Source organism: Mauremys mutica, chromosome 1 (genome assembly GCF_020497125.1).
Source record: "Mauremys mutica isolate MM-2020 ecotype Southern chromosome 1, ASM2049712v1, whole genome shotgun sequence".
Taxonomy (NCBI): domain Eukaryota; kingdom Metazoa; phylum Chordata; order Testudines; family Geoemydidae; genus Mauremys; species Mauremys mutica.
Window position 1 is genome coordinate 1,983,663 of NC_059072.1, and position 17,211 is coordinate 2,000,873.

General features: G+C 57.2%; 1 protein-coding gene across 2 annotated transcripts in view; it reads right to left on the reverse strand.

Annotated features, from left to right (window-relative positions):
• Positions 1–16,924, reverse strand: part of LOC123375811 (C-type lectin BpLec-like) — an 81,443-nt gene extending 64,519 nt beyond the window's left edge. For both annotated transcript variants that reach the window (XM_045027110.1, XM_045027101.1), the window contains exon 1: positions 16,679–16,924. The gene's annotated coding sequence lies outside the window, so the exon portion shown is untranslated. The remainder of the gene's footprint in view (positions 1–16,678) is intronic.
• Between the last annotated feature and the right edge of the window lie 287 nt (positions 16,925–17,211).

Below are 17,211 nucleotides of genomic sequence, written 5' to 3' on the forward strand. Positions count from 1 at the left end.
CTAACAAATGGGACATAGGAAAGTTTCCTCCCCAGCGCTCAGGTGCTGTAACATCCTGCTGCCCCAAGGTTTCTGCTGAAATACTTCTCCCCTAGAGGAGATCTGGCTCTGAAAGCAGCTGCTCTATGTTCTTTGGCCAAGATTTACAACAGTGCCTCCGTTTTGGGGTCCTCAGCTGGGGACCCTATAAAGGGACAGGGGTGCTCAGCGGTCAGCCCCTGAGAATCAGGTCCCAGGGACTTGTTTCAGGTCGGACACCCCAAGTCCCATCACTTTGCCATATTCACCTTTCCTAAACCCTTCTAGCAGTTATTTAAAACCACAACTAAACATGAAGGCAGAAGCCAGCAGCAGCCTCGCCCTGCACAGCAGCAGCTGGCCAAGCCTAACGCAAAGGCCCAGCCATACTGGGCTGTGTCGGGCTGCAGGGAGAGTCAGAGGAACCTGGTTACCCCAGAGAGCAGCGAGCTCCTTCGCCCCCTGCCCAGAGGCAATGAGCCGGCACTTTGTTATCTCAGCTCATTGTAACCTGGGTAAGTTGCTCACTCAGGGCTGGGCCCTAACGCACCAGAACTGCTAGATTACAAAGGAAATTGCAATTGTGGCAGCAACTGTCACCTCTTAATGGGGAAATAAAATGGTGACACCCGTAACGGTCTGTGCAGGAGAGCTCTGTGCCTGGCCCTTCGCTCCGTATTCCTGGCAGTGTGGGGTGGGTGCTGAGCAGGACGGGGAGAGGCTGGATCCCTGCAGGATGGTCTAGAGGAGATGTGGGGCGCTGGGGGGGCAGGATCTGGTGCCCATCACAGGTCTGTGGGTGCTGCCTGAGAGGGGTGGCTGAAGCCATCTCAGTGCAGTGCCCCTGCCCCCTGCTACATCTGGGAGGTGGGACAGCAGGACCCTCTGGTCAGTCATACCTGGTGCTGGGGAGCGACATGAGTATGGCCGGCTGGCCCCGGAGCCTGGCCAGGGAGAGATCGGCCCTCAGAGCTCCCAGTGCCATGTGGCGGGACCCTGTCCTGTCTGGATAATTCAATCAGCTCCTGACCTCTGGGGGCCTTGGGCTGTTCCCATCACTAACCAGGGCACCTCAGTCTCCTCAGGGGCTCCCACAGGTGCTACACCGTGAATCGATCCCTTGGGGTTGCAAGCGATGAGGGTGGGTAACATTTGCCCTGTAACACAATGTGGGAGTCAGGGAAATCTGAGTGCCAAACAGCCGGCAAATGAACCACAGCTCCATGCAGAGCCAGAGCCTGAGCAAGTGTTTGGGGAGAAGAAGTTTTCGGCGGAAACCCTGGGGCAGCAGGATGCTACAGCACCTGACTCCTGTGACGGGAACTTTCCTGTGTCCCGTTTGTTACCTGTAGGCACCGCACTGATGTCATGAACCACCCTGCCAGGTGCAATTGTCTCAGCCAATCAGAGCCCAGATACACTCATCTCTTCCAGACACTTAGTCTACCCCAGCACGGTCTGTAACAGGCAGCCCAGCTCATCGCTCTGTTGGCAGCACAGGCGCTGACTGGTGCCATCACTGTACGGTTAGGGTTGTCGCCCCTCCCCCCCATTCCCCACCTCCCGTCGTTGTCAGCAAGTACAAGTGACCTGGGGTGTGGGGGAGACTCCAATTTACAGCTCATGATCCCTGCTGCAGGCGCTTTCCTGCACTCAGGGCTGGGGGCTCAGGGCAGGTGTGGGATGAGATTTCCCCCCCAGGCCTTTCTTTCCAGAACCAGCCCCTGTCCTGAGAATCCCAAGTGTGACACAGTGGGAATTTTTTGTAAAATTTTTGATGACTAACGTGTGTGCCTCAGTTTCCCCTATGTGCAGCATGGTTAAGTGTGTGTGGGCAGGAGATTGTTCACTCTTTGCAGAGATCCAGTTGTGACCAACTCCTGGCTGTCTGGGACCTGGGCCCCGTGTCCACGGAGAGCCTGAGAAGAGAATGGTCACTCCAATTGCCTGGACTTTTGGCACCTAGCAACTAACAACCATGGATGGCCGCCCCCTCTGCAGGAAGCCAGCCGGGTGTGACCAGCTGGAGAACAAAGGACTAAGGAGGGGCCAGGTGGGGGTGTTAAGTGTGGGTGCTGGAGGCTGAGAGATGCTGCTGGACTGGGACTCGAGGAGGGGTCAGAGGGCTCTGGGCTCTGGACTCACCCAGATGGACTTGGCTGTAACTCTCCATGGTAACTAAGGTCTTTCTGCGCTGTGTTCCAGACATCTAATAAACCCTCCTGCTGTTACCCCGCTGGCTGAGAGTCACTCAGGAGTGAGGAACCTGGGGGTGCCTGGCTCCCTTTGCGTGTGTAACTCACCTCAGGTGTCCAGTCCAGGTGGACTTGCTGCAGGGAGCTTGTGCTGTGAAGCAGGGGTGCTGAGGGAGCCGAGGGTTGGTCCCAGGAGGCGGTGAAGCCAAGGCACTTACCCCCGTGAGAGTGTGTGGCCCTAAGGGGGCTGACACAGTGAAGGGGTTCCTCCCAGGGACTGTTCCCGAGCTGTTTGAGATCCGTGACCGCATGGATCCAGGACACCAGGGCCTGCAGCTCTAACCTGACCCAGGCTGGGGAGCAGGATCTAATGCAGTAGCAGGGGCTGGAAGGGTGGGGGGTCGGACATGCTCACGGGGTGCGGAGAGCTGCTGCCCACATGTGTCACGCAAGGGGGCTGCCACCTTCCCTTGGCGCTGAGAGCACAGAGCACAGGCCAGGGGACTCGGCGGCAGGCAGCAGCCCAGCCTTGGACCTACACCAGCAGAGCGCTGTGAGTCCCCCAAGGCTGTGGGGCAGGTGGTGACACCACCTGTCCCTGGTGTGGATGCCCCCTGCAATGCGATAGGGGCCTCAGCGGGTCACTTAACTGCCCACATTCCTCTTTTCTCCCCAGATTCCCCACACATCTCCTCCCCCACCCACCCTAGGGAAATTATCCCATCAACCCCTATATGGGCTTCCACCTGCTTCCCTGCACAGAGAAGAGTTGATTCGTGGAAATTATACAATCAGAGGGTATGTCTACACTACGGGATTATTCCGATTTTACAGAAACCGGTTTTTTAAAACAGATTGTATAAAGTCAAGTGCACGTGGCCACACTAAGCACATTAATTCGGCGGTGTGCGTCCATGTACCGAGGCTAGCGTCGATTTCCAGAGCGTTGCACTGTGGGTAGCTATTCCATAGTTCCCGCAGTCTCCCCCGCCCATTGGAATTCTGGGTTGAGATCCGAGTGCCTGATGGGCCCGGGAAACAAGCTCAGACTGGTGGGACAGCAGTTTTGCAGGTTTTGGACAATTCCCAGTGGCTGCAAAACTTTCGCATGCGTAAGGGCACTTTCATGGAATTTTGTGACTTGCTTTCCCCTGCCAGCAAACACCGGGACCATACGCAGCTAGGCTTTGTCATGCAATGATACCAGATCACTTCCTCCGTCCCAAAGGCTATCTCAGATAAGGCGGCAGAAAAAAAAGACACGAGACAAAATGTTCTCGGAAATCATGGAAGTGACCCGCAATGAAAGAGCTCATCTGAATGAGTGGAAGGACGTGGTATCAAAGTACAGGAAAGATGCCAGTGACCGTGAGGACAGGAGGGACGAATGTGAGGAGAGGAGAGACGCTCGAGATGAGATCTGAGGTGTCGGGATGCAACTCTGGGGCTGCTGCGTGATCAAACTGATATGCTCTGGCATCTGGTGGAGCTTCAGGAATGGCAGCAGGGTCACAGAGTGCTGCTGCAGCCCCTGTATAACCACCCTCCCCCCTCACCATGTTCCTTAGCCTCCTCACCCACCAGACGACTAAGAACGCGTGGGGGGAGGCTCCGTGCACCCGCCCATTCCACCCCAGTGGACAGCCCAACCAAAAGGCTGTCATTATTGTGAAATTTTTTTAGTGGCCTTTTCCTTCCCTCCTATCCTCCTCCCAAACCCCACCAGGGCTACCTTGTCAGTTCTTGCCCTCTTTTTATAATCAATTAATAAAGAATACATGATTTTTAAACGAGAGTGATTTTATTTCCTTAGGAAGCAAGTGGTAATCGAAGGAGGAGGGTGGGTGGCTTACAGGGAATGAGTCAATAAAGGGCGGGGGAGTTTCATCAAGGAGAAACAAACACAACAGTCACACCGTACCCTGGCCCGTGATGAAACTGGTTTTCAAAGCTTCTCCGATGCGCACCACTTCCTGGTGTGCTCTTCTAATTGCCCTGGTGTCTGGCTGTGCGTAATCAGCGGCCAGGTGATTTGCCTCAGCCTCCCACCCTGCCATAAAGGTCTCCCCCTTACTCTCACAGAGATTGTGGAGCACACAGCAAGCAGCAATAACAAAGGGGACATTGGTTTGGCTGAGGTCTGAGCGAGTCAGTAATGTGCGCCAGCGCGCCTTTAAATGGCCAAATGCACATTCTACCAACATTCTGCACTTGCTCAGCCTGTAGTTGACCAGCTCCTGACCACTGTCCAGGCTGCCTGTGTATGGCTTCATGAGTCATGGCATCAAGGGGTAGGCTGGGTCCCCCAGGATAACGACAGGCATTTCAACATCCCCAACTGTTATTTTCTGGTCTGGGAAGTAATTCCCTTGCTGCAGCCGCTTAAACAGAGTAGTGTTCCTGAAGATGCGAGTGTCATGAACCCTTCCCGGCCATCCCACGTGGATGTTGGTGTGACGGAGTGATTCTGGCGGGACCCAACTGAGAGTGCCAAATCAGGACCAATTGCTTAAACTGGGCAGTCACAGCCCTAGGCTGGGGTTTTTCCACCTCTAAGGCAAACCAAACCAGCCAGACAAAAAGGACTTTGGTCTCACTCCACTGGCTAAGCACAAGTCACACAAGCAATTTCCTTAGACACGCCAGTCTCCCAGCATCACCACCAGTGCACTCGTCCCGGGGATGAATGGTTATGAAAACCAACACCCCAATAAAAGAAAAAGGTTCCCTCGATCCCAAAGGACCAAGCCCCAGACCCAGGTCAATATACACATCAGATCTTACCCACAAATCACGCTGTTGCCAATCCTTTAGAATCTAAAATCTAAAGGTTTATTTACAAAGGGAAAAAGGTAGAGAAGAGAGGTAGAATTGGTTAAATGGAATCAATTACATACAGTAATGGCAAAGTTCTTAGTTCAGGCTTGCAGCAGTGATGGAGTAAACTGCAGGTTCAAATTAAGTCTCTGGAATACATCCCCCGCGGGGATGGGTCTTTCAGTCCCTTGTGTAGAGCTTCAGTTTGTAGCAAAGTCCCTCCAGAGGTCAGAAGCAGGATTGAAGACAAAATGGAGATGAGGCATCAGCCTTATATAGACTTTTCCAGGTGTAAGAATCCCTTTGTCCTCACTGTGGAAAATTACAGCAAAAATGGAGTCTGCAGTCACAAGGACAAGTCTCTGCATACTTCGCTGAGTCACAAGGCGTGTCTGCCTTCTCTCCATGGGTCAATTGTGTAGCTGATGGTCCTTAATGGGCCATCAAGCCAGCTATGCAGGGCTAACATCAGCTTGTCTGGGACAGTTCCCAGAGGCAGAGCATAATACAAAATACAGACAGTACAATCATAACCAGCAACCCAGAACCTGGTCTTAGACACCTTATATGACCCCCTTTACTTAGGATTTGGTGCCACTACAAGACCTTGGTTGCAACCCATGTTCTATATGGTTCCCATTTATATCAATAACGTCACAGTTGGTGAAACATCCCTTGTGATCCACCAGTGCTTGCAGCACCATTGAAAAGTACCCCTTGCGGTTTACGTACTGGGTGGCCTGGTGCTCCGGTACCAAGATAGGGATATGGGTTCCATCTATCGCCCCACCACAGTTAGGGAATCCCATAGCAGCAAAGCCATCCACTATGGCCTGCACGTTTCCCAGAGTCACTACCTTCCGTAGCAGCAGCTTAGTGATTGCTTTGGCTACTTGCATCACAGCAGCCCTCACAGCACGAAGCAGCTGCTAAGCATCCTGGAATGCCAAGCAGACTCTATCCAGGCGCTCATAGCCATGCAGGCGGAGCACTACCGCGCCCACCCACGCCCCCTGCTGCCCTTGTCCCAAAGCTCTTTCCCTTGTGCCCCCATATCAGCTCAAAACCCCCTTCCCCAGCATCCAGGTTCTTACCACCACCAGCTGCCTCCAACACCTGTACGTTCACCAACCAGCTGTGAGAACTACGACCCTTACCCTCTGCACTCAACCCCCATCACCGTGCAGTATAGGCATCCTGAAGTGCAGCAGTCATTGCACAGCACTCCAGACAGGACATATTCAAACCTGTGACTGTACAGTTCCCCACCCCACCCCCTTGCCCTTTCAGATTCCCAAAAAGTTGTGTGTAATTTTCTTTTCAATAAATGAATTCTTGGCTTTGAAAACAGTCTTTATTATTGCAAAAAGTGAAAGATACCTTAGCCCAGGAAAGAAACAGGCACTGCAAATCAGCTTAGGAAACACAGATTCCTACTAACATTGTAACCACTGCACTTCACTCCCGTGCAAGGCACCAAACATTACTGTTGGTTTTCAGCCTCAAATTCCTCCCTCAAGGCATCCCTAATCCTTGCAGCCCTGTGCTGGGCCTCTCTAGTAGCCCTGCTCTCTGGCTGTGCAAATTCAGCCTCCAGGCGTTGAACCTCGGAGGTCCATGCCTGACTGAACCTTTCACCCTTCCCTTCATAAATACTATGGAGGGTACAGCATGCGGCTATAACTGCGGGGATGCCGCTTTCCCCCAAGTCTAGCTTCCCATACAGAGATCTCCAGCGCCCTTTTAAACGGCCAAAAGCACACTCCACAGTCATTCGGCACCGGCTCAGCCTGTAGTTGAACTGTTCCTTTCTGCTGTCAAGGCTCCCTGTGTACGGTTTCATGAGCCACGGCATTAATAGGTAAGTGGGGTCTCCAAGGATCATAATGGGCATTTCGACGTCCCCTACTGTGATCTTCCGCTCTGGGAAAAAAGTCCCAGCCTGCAGCTTCCTGAACAGGCCAGTGTTCCGAAGTAGCCTGCGTCATGCACCTTTCCAGGCCAGCCTGTGTTAATGTCAATGAAATGCCCACGGTGATCCACAAGCGCCTGGTGTGACAAAGTGGGACTGTTCGCACTGGGGGCTGGGTACAGATCCTAAGTATCTAAGTGGGACTGTTCGCACTGGGGGCTGGGTACAGATCCTAAGTATCTAGCAGCAAAAGGCCATGCAGCCAAATGCCTGAAGCTCTGTCTCCTAGCAACGGATGGCCCGGCCCCTCCCTGCAAAGGTGCCTCTAAAGGTGTTGGAGACAAAAGGGGTCAGGTGACCTCCTAGCCCGGGAGAGAAGCTGAGGAGAGAGGAGGGGCCGGAGGGGGCTGGGCAGACTGGACTTGGCTGGGGAACAGAGGGGAAGCAGAGAGAAAGGGCTCTGATCCCCGATGGGGGCTGTGGGGTCCCAAGATGGACCTGACAGGGGGGGATCCTGTTATCTGTGCCTGCAAGACCTGTGTTGGACTGTGCTCCTGTCGTCTAAATAAACCTTCTGCTTTACTGGCTGGCTGAGAGTCCTGGTGAATCGGCAGGGAGGCCGGGGGTGCAGGGCCTGACTCCCCTACACTCCGTGACAACTGGTGGCAGCGGTGGGATTGACTGCACCCCGTGGACGGCGCTTCCTGCAGTAAGTGACTGGGGAGCAGTAAAACGAAGGGGCGATTAACCCCTGGGAGAGTGTGACCAGAGGGAAGGACTTTGCAGTAACGGGGTCCCCCAGGGGATTGCAGCGAGCAATCCCAGGGGCGGAGGAGTCTGCAGCTCGACCCTGGCAGAGAGGTGGTGACCTCAGGGACTGGCACACTAGGGGTCCCCCTGGAACCCGTGGGGAGCAGTGAGCACCCCGGCCTGCGAGCGGCCAGCAGGAAGATGTATGCCACACAGCGCAAGTGTGACCTGGTGGGGTTGTGCCAGCGGAGAGGACTGCGCAGTGGGAAGCTCACCAAGGCCCAGCTGATTGCCCAGCTGGAGGACGCAGATCGTGTGAATGAACTGATCCCTGTCTCTGAGGGAAGCAGCCGGGCAGATGCAGCGCAGGCACCAGTGTCTGTCCCCGCTGGGAGTGGTCAGCCGGCTGCTGAGGGCTTCCCGAGACCTCCCAACCCTAGGCCTAGGGGGAGGGGTAGGAGGAGCCCAGCTACCGAGGGCACCGTGACCCCCCCGGCCAGCAGGGGATCGGCCCGGCGAAGCTCACCCCCCAGCCGGGGATCGTCATGGCGACGCTCAGCCTCCGTGGAGCGCAGGCGGCTGGACTTGGAGAGAAAGATAAAACTGAGAGAGCTGGAGGAGCGTAAGGAACAGAGGGAACATGAGGAGAGACAGAGAGAACGTGAGGAGAGACAAAGCCAGCATGAGCTGGAGGAGAAGCAGAAGCAGCGTGAATACGAGGAGAGGGAGAAGGAGAAGCAACGCAAACAGGAGCTGGCCCTGGCCCAGCTGAAAAGCAGGGAGGCCCCGGCTGCGGGGAGTGAGGGGGGGCCCAAGCCTACAAAGAGCTTTGATAAGAGCTTCCTGGCCCGGCGTAAGGAGGGGGAGGACATAGACACCTTCCTGACGGCCTTTGAGAATGCCTGCGAGCTGCACAAGGTTGACCCTGCAGACAGGATCCAGTTCCTCACCCCCTTACTGGACTCCACCGCCGTGGAGGTGTACAGCCGAATGAAAGGGGCGGAGGCGGGGGACTACAACCTGTTCAAAGAGGCCCTGCTCCGCGAGTTTGGGCTGACCCCGGAGATGTACCGGAAGAAGTTCCGGAGTCAACATAAGACCCGGGAGGTCACATACCTACAACTGGTCAACCGGGCGCAGGGGTACGCCCGCAAGTGGACAGCTGGGGCCCAAACTAGAGAGGACCTGCTTGACCTATTCATACTGGAGCACCTGTATGAGCAGTGCCCGTCTGACCTGAGGCTGTGGTTGATGGACCAGAAGCCGGAGAACCCGCAGCATGCAGGCCGGCTGGCCGACGAGTTTGTGGACCGTCGGGCAGGGGATAGCAGGGAGGCGTCTCGAAGGAGCAGGTCTGCCTCAACGCAGAGAGAGAGTCACCATGGGACCTCCCAGAAGGGGCCGAGGGAGGGCCCCCACCAAAGGGAAACATCTAGCGTCAGGTCCAGCCGTCCCACTCGAGGGGACCAATGGGACATGAGCTGCTATCAATGTGGCCAACAAGGCCACATACGGGCCCAGTGCCCCAAGCTCCGAGACAAACTGAGCAGACCAACCCCACACCGAGTCAACTTGGTAGAGACCCAGCTTGATGAGGGGCAGTGTTCGCAGGAAAAGGGGGCTGGCCGCGTACCACCTGCGAAGGAGGGAGGGGGGCCCCGGGTCAGCCCCTCCGAGGGGCTGGATGCTCCCCGCCCTGAGTTTTGGGTTTACAGGGTAGGCACAGAGCTGTCCCTCCGGAGCGAGTGCCTTGTTCCCCTGGAGGTAGACAGGAGGGAGGTCACTGGGTACTGGGACACGGGCGCAGAGGTGACGCTGGCCCGGCCCGAGGTGGTGGGCCCAGATCGGATGGTGCCCAACACCTACCTGACCCTGAGGGGTGTGATCGGGACCCCAGTCAGGGTGCCTGTGGCGAGGGTACACCTAAAGTGGGGGGACAAGGAGGGCCCCAAGGACGTGGGGGTGCACCCACATTTGCCCACGGAGGTGTTAATGGGGGGGGATCTTGAGGACTGGCCCAGTAACACCCGGGGTGCCCTGGCCGTGAACCGTAGTCAGAGTCGGCGCAGGGCTCTGCACCCTGACACCGGGGAAGGCACTCTGCCCGAGGCACCGGACCCTGACCCGGTGCGGAGGGAACGCCCAGGGACAGGGCTCAGAGAGGCTGTGGCCCCAGACCCAGCCGGTGAGAGAGAACAGATCCCCGTCCCTGCCCCAGCGGCTGAGTACCAGGCCGCGGTGCGGGAAGACCCCTCCTTGCGGAGGATAGGGGACCTGGCCAGCCTCGGGGGGGGGGGGACAGACCATGGGACGAGGTGGCCGGAAAAGGTTCCTGTGGGAGAAGGGGTTCCTGTACTGAGAATGGGCTCCCCCAGGAAAAAATGGAGTCAGGGGGGATCAGGAGGCAGCTGGTGGTACCCCAGGAGTATCGCCACCAGCTGCTGTGCCGGACCCATGACATTCCCCCCTCAGGGCACCCGGGAGCCTGGCGTACCCAGCAGAGGCTGCTACAGAACTATTACTGGCCTGGGGTCTTTGCCCATGTCCGGCAGCACTGCCGCTGCTGTGACGTCTGCCAGAGGGGGAGGAAGGCCCGGGACACGGGGAAGATGGCTGTAAGACCCGGGCCCCGCCCTGAGGAGCCTGTCCAGAGGGGGGCCAGGGTCAGAAGGGGGGCTCTGAACCAAGAGAGCCCGAATCACAGCCCCCCAGACTGGAACGCGGGGAGAAGACCCTAGCTCCGCGTGCACCCCAGGGGTATTGGGGTGGGGAAAGGGCGCAGGCGGCATAAGGTTTCCCCCCTGCAACCTGCAAGTGCCCTCGAGTCCCCCCGACCTACAGGGGGGCAGGAAACTGGAATGACCTGGGGTAACTCTCCCCCCAGATCGGGGGGGACCCTGGGGCCTCTGTGGGAATGTAGGTGGGTTCGAACTTCCCCAGGTCACTGGCTGGAGTGACCCCGCTCAGTTCGGTCTCGAAGGGGGGAGAGGTGTGACGAAGTGGGACTGTTCGCACTGGGGGCTGGGTACAGATCCTAAGTATCTAAGTGGGACTGTTCGCACTGCGGGCTGGGTACAGATCCTAAGTATCTAGCAGCAAAAGGCCATGCAGCCAAATGCCTGAAGCTCTGTCTCCTAGCAACGGATGGCCCGGCCCCTCCCTGCAAAGGTGCCTCTAAAGGTGTTGGAGACAAAAGGGGTCAGGTGACCTCCTGGCCCGGGAAAGAAGCTGAGGAGAGAGGAGGGGCCGGAGGGGGTTGGGAGACTGGAGTTGGCTGGGGAACAGAGGGGAAGCAGGGAGAAATGGCTCTGATCCCCGATGGGGGTTATGGGGTCCCAAGATGGACCTGACAGGGGGGGATCCTATTATCTGTGCCTGCAAGACCTGTGTTGGACTGTATTCCTGTCGTCTAAATAAACCTTCTGGCTGGCTGAGAGTCCTGGTGAATCGGCAGGGAGGCTGGGGGTGCAGGGCCTGACTCCCCTACACTCCGTGACACCTGGAGAACCTTAGAGAAATACCCCTTCCGATTAACGTACTCGGCTGCTAGGTGGGAGGGTGCCAGAATAGGAATATGAGTCCCATCTATCGCCCCTCCACAGTTAGGGAAACCCATTTGTGCAAAGCCATCCACAATGTCCTGCACGTTCCCCAGAGTCACGGTTCTTCTTAGCAGGATCCATTAATGGCCCTGCAAACTTGCATCAACATGATTCCAACGCTCAACTTTCCCACTCCAAACTGGTTCGCGACCGATCGGTAGCTGTCTGGAGTTGTCAGCTTCCAGATTGCAATAGCCACCCGCTTCTCCACCGTCAGGGCAGCTCTCAATCTCGTGTTCTTGCGCCACAGGGTGGGGGCAAGCTCAGCACACAGTCTCATGAAAGTGGCTTTTCTCATCTGAAAGTTCTGCAGCCACTGCTCGTCATCCCAGACTTCCATGACGATGTGATCCCACCAGTCAGTGCTTGTTTCCCGAGCCCAAAAGCGGCGTTCCACAGTGCTGAGCATGTCCGTGAATGCCACAAGCAATCTCATGTCATATGTGTTACTCGAGTCGATACCATTGTTGGAGTCCTCACTGTCAGTTTGGATGTTAAGCAATAGCTTAACTGCCAAACATGATGTGCTGGCGAGACTCGTCAGCATATTCTTCAGCAGTTCAGGCTCCATTTCCTGCAGACCAAAACGGAACACAGAATCACGCTGCACAAAAACCGTTGAAAGATGCAAGATGGCGCCAAACGTGGATGGAAAAACAGGGATTGCTGGGATGTGAAGCGATGCATCACGGGGCGTTGGGACAGGAACCAGAATGACCCGCACCCTCTGCCCCCTTCCCACAACCCACAGCGCCAGAATGGGAAGAGGTGCTCTGTGGGATGGCTGCTCATAATGCACCACTCCCAACACCGCTGCAAATGCTGCAAATGTGGCCACACTGCAGCGCTGGTAGTTGTCAGTGTGGCCACACTGCAGCACTTTTCCTACACAGCTGTACTAAGACAGCTTTAACTCCCAGCGCTGCACAGCTGCAAGTGTAGCCAAACCCTGAGACTCTGTGAGATCAGGGACTCACAGACCCAGCTGGGAGGGGATGGGCACCTCCTCCTCGGCCTCTCTCTCTTGCTGCCTCCTTTCTCCCGAGTGGCCTCATGATGCACAGAGCCAGCGTGGCTAGGTGCCGCATTGGAGAGCCTCCCAGTGCAGCCCCCCGCCCCCTCTCCCCCATGCGAACCCCCAACAGACCCTGCCCACCTCTGTCTGATTGTCTCTCTCATGCAGGGGACTGTGCCCCTCACCCCGCCTTGCTCCTGTGTGCTGCCTGCTTTCAGGGGCCACACAAGAATGATGTTTTATAAGTATGTATGTTATTTTGCATTTAAAATATAAAAAAAGGTTTACAGTATGAAATATAAAATAAGTAAATAACACGTCTTTTTATTATGTTTTGATTTTATATACAATACTGTAAACCTTTTTTAATATTTTAAATGCAAAATAATACACATACTTATAAAACAATATCATTCTTGTGTTTTTATTTTAAGTACAAAATAAATATGTATAACAAATTTAAAAGTATGTAACTAGTAATTTGATATGGGGGCGGGTGGCACCTTTTTTTATGTGTTTGCTTCCCCTGATGTTAGAACCTGGCTACGCCACAGCGTGTGACTGTCTAACACACCCGGCTCACGGCGGGCCCACAGCCCCCAGTGATCAGGGCCAGGCAGGGGATTCGTTGTGGATTTTGCCCCCTCCTGTTCACGGGTCCGTCCTTACCCATATGCAAAGTCTGGAGCTGCGTAGGGCTCCAGCTCCTGCCCCACCTCTTCCACCGGCCCCCTGCCCCTGCTCCACCCCTGAGGACTGCAGCAGACCCGGCCCTGCACTCACCAGCGGCGGTAAGTGCAGGGCTCTGCCAATGATTCCCCCCTGCCTCCCAAGCCACACCTCCCATCTACAGAGGCCTGCGGCCCACACCCCCAACGAGGGGGCTGCATAGGGCCCCGGAACAGCTAGGGACAGGCCTGCCTGTTCACAGCCTGTCTGCAAAGCGACCCCTCGAATCCACCAACACTGGCCAGCCCAGGGGTTCTCAAACTTGGGGTCCTGAGGTGGTTACATGGGGGTCGCGAGCTGTCAGCTCTGTGGGGTGACAGCCCCGAGTCCCCTCTCGTTGGGAATGTCTGACGGGAGGTCACACTGAGAGGGTGGCTGTGCCACAGGGGGCACCAATACAAAAAGGCTGAAAACCTGGGCTAGTCGCTGTTGCCGTCTGGGCTATTTGGAACTTCTTCCCCTCCCCGTTGGCGCTGTGAGCACCCGGTCACGTACCCCACCACCGGGGTCTGCTCCCTGGCTGCAGCTTGTGCTAACGATCCCCTCCCAGTGCCTGTTTCCATGGGAACTGTCATTAGTGCTCAATCTGTGAACATTCCGAGACTGTGCAGCACTTTCACAAGCAGCTGGCGTGTGTGCGAATGCTTGTGAGTAACACGACCTCATGAGGGGCAAATGCAGTTCTGGTGCCCACATCATTGTGTGCACAGTAGGGGTGCAACAATGACCTACAGCCACCACCTTTTAACAGCTCAGCAGAGTCCAGCAGGGCCAGGTGTGTGTCTGGGTCTGTGTGCGTGTGTGTGCATACGTCTCTTCTCCCTGTCACTGGAGCAGAGACGTGAACTGACCCAGGGAAGCTGGAAAGCAGGAGTTTTACCAGCTCACACAAGGGGTTCTCCCCTGACTGCCCTCTCAGCATGGGGCAGGGAAGAGAGAGGAGCCAGGATCTGTGCTCCAGGGCGCGCTGGGGCCAGCCCGGATCAGTATCTCAGGACCTGAGTGATCAGAGGGCTGCCAGGGTTCCCCTCGTAGGTGCATGTGGGTCTGATCCACAAGCTTACCTGGACGTTGTAACACTGCACCGTGCTCGTTTTTGCTCGGACTACCAGGTTCCCATTTATTCCAAGCTGTGAAACTGAGCAAGGAATTATCTGCCCATCTCCAGATTAGACTGTTCCCAGGGCTCTGTCTGGGGCAGTGGGAAATGTGCCAGCCCTGAGCTCTCACCTAGGGAAAAGGGACCCTGGCGGCTCCGCTAGGCACTGCTGACTGGGCCACTAAAAGTCCGGTCGGTGGTGCAGCGGGGACCCAGGGCTAAGGCAGGCTCCCTACCTGCCCTGACTCTGCACGGCTCCTGGAAGCGATCGCCAGGTCCCTGCAGTCCCTAGGCACATGGGCAGCCAGGGAGGCTCCACGTGCTGCCCCTTCCCCTAGTGCCGGTTCCGCAGCTCCCATTGGCTGGGAACCGCAACCAATGGGAGCTGCAGGACAGCAGCTGCGGGCGTCATGGCAGCGCATGGAGCCTTCCTGGCCACCCATATGCGTAGGGCCCGCAGGGACCTGGTGGCCATTTCCTGGGAGCTGCAGTAAGCGCTGCCAGGACCCCATACCCTGAACTCTCTACCACACCCCAATCCCCTGCCCCAGCCCGGAGTCTCCTCCTGCACCCCACACCTCTCATCCTGGGCCCCAACCCAGAACCACGCCCCCGCCAGAGCCCTGACCCCACCCCAACCCCTGCCCAAGCCCATAGCTGTCTCCTGCACCCCAAACCCCTTATCCCCAGCACCACCCGAGAGTCCAACCCCTGGAGAGAGACCACATCATCTCCCACCCTCCAAACCCATCATCCCCATCCCCACCCCAGAGCCCACACCCCTGCCCAGAGTCCATAACCCCCCTACACCCCAACCCCCTCCCCTAGCCCAGAGGCTCTCCCATATCCCAAATCCCTCATCCCTGGGCCCACCCCAGAGCCTGCACTCCCAGACAGAGCCCTCACACACACACACACACACACACACACCAACCCCTTGCCCCAGCCTGGTGAAAGTGAGTGAGGGTGGGGATAGAGTGACAGAGGAAGGGGGGATGGAGCGGGTGGGGGCGGGGCCTCAGAGAAGGGGCGGGGCAGGGGTGTGAGCTTAGAAAGTTGGCAACCCTCCCCCGCCCCTCCCACTGGAGCAGATTCCCCAGCCCAGCCCAGCTCACTTACTCTGATATTCACCCTAAACCGCCCCATCCCCCGCCTCCAGCTCCAGCCCAGCACCCCTGAGCCCCGCTGCCCCCAGCCTCTCACCTCAGCCTCTGTCCAGTTTTTCTCTTGGGCGATGTATCGATAGCAGCTGTCTTGGAAGGGCAGCCAGCACCCGGGACAGGACACAGCCTGTGCCCCTGAGGAGAGAGGGTGGGGACAGAACACAGTGGTTAGAGGCTGTTTGAGAGGCAGAGCCATTGCTTTCAATTAGGACAATTAACATCGGGATCCCGTTTGGGGCTGTGTCTGGCTGGCAGGACCCTCCAGGCCCTGGCACTGCAGGAAGAAGCTGGGTTTGCCCAGACCCCACATCAGCAGAATGGGGCCCCGGGAACCCAGCTCTGAGCAGGGATCCCAGCAGGGCAGGGCCTCTGGGTTTAGATGGGATGTTGGCTCCTTTCCCATGGCTCCTTGGGGGGAGGAAGGAGCCAGTGCACACTGGGGTGGCTGATAGACCCTCCCTTCCTCTGCCCCAGGGAGCCCCATGGACCCTCAGCCCCGGGAAAGGGGGGAAATATGGAGCTGCCAGCCACAGTGGCCCCCGTTCAGCTGCAGCCCTCGGGCAGAGGGAATTCCTGCCACCCTGAGCTTCTCCCCCTCTCCCCTTGGGCCATGCGGGACAGTGGGGCCAGGGAAGCCGGCAGGGAGGCAGGAAGGGAACAGGGGAGGGAGAGGGATCGCTCAGTGGTTGGAGCACTGCCCTGCTAAACCCAGGGTTGTGAGTTCAATCCTTGAGGGGGGCCATTTAGGAATCTGGGGCAAAAATCTGGGGACTGGTCCTGCTTTGAGCAGGGGGTTGGACTAGATGACCTCATGAGGTCCCTTCAACCCTGATAGTCAATGATTCTAAGTGTTAGAAACATGGAGTCCTCTTGAGTTATCACCCATGGTACATGAAACACCCACTGACCCACCCCCGCGGCCTTTCTCCACTAACAGGTGTTTGAATCACACTCATATTTCCAGCTCCAGGATCATGTGTCTGGAAATCCAACACAGTGTGGTTGTGGGGAGGGGAGGTGTTATAGTTACTGCAGCCCATGGTGGGGGCTGGGACCCCCGTTGCACCATGACTGGAAGAAGGGGTCGAATGGGAGAGCCGCCCTGCAGAGAGATGCTCCAGCAGGGACTGGACACAGGACTGGAGGCCGGGCCCAGCTCCCGGAGGGGCAGAGCACTGGGCACAGCTCCGCAGGGCGTTAGGGTGCCGCGTGCAGGGCTGTGCTGGGGGGGAGGAAGGGGGGAGACAGAGACGGCCCCAGGCTCAGGGCTCAGGTGACACACATGGGACAAGCCTGGCCACCCACCCCTGTAACAGATCAGCTGCCGCCAGCCCCCAGCGCAGGAGGAGGAAGAAGCTGGAGGAAGCCGGGGTCTCACCTGAGTGTCTCGCTGGGTAGCTGCTCTGGTGCAAGGCCAGTCCAAGTGCAGCCTGCATGGGACACTGGCCGGACCCAGGGCACTTATAGACCAGGGCGGGGAGGGGACCGGGTGTCAGTACTGAACATGCAGATCTGTGCTGATGGCAGCTACAATCATTTAACGCCCAGGCAGACAGAGCTAAGAGGAGCCAGGGCCCAGCCACCAGCCGGGCTGGGAGCAGGAGGAAGCGTTTGTCAGGGCTGAGAGAACAGATAAAATAAAAGCTGTTTCCTCCCCCTCCCCACCCGCCGTCGGTCAGCGCTGAGGTCAGTGTGGCTGTGGGGAGCCATCTTGCCCTGGCCATGACTGGCCCAACTGCTCACGTCCATCTTGTCCCATGGAAAGTTCCGGGCAGAGCCCCAGGGAGTGTAAATCAGCTGGAGCCCCCTGAAGTCAGTGGGGGGATCCCCAGCGGGTACAGGCTGCTGTGGGGCTACTGGAGTCCTTGGGGTCAGACCCCCAGCGGGTGGGCGTTGCTCAGAGCTCCGCTG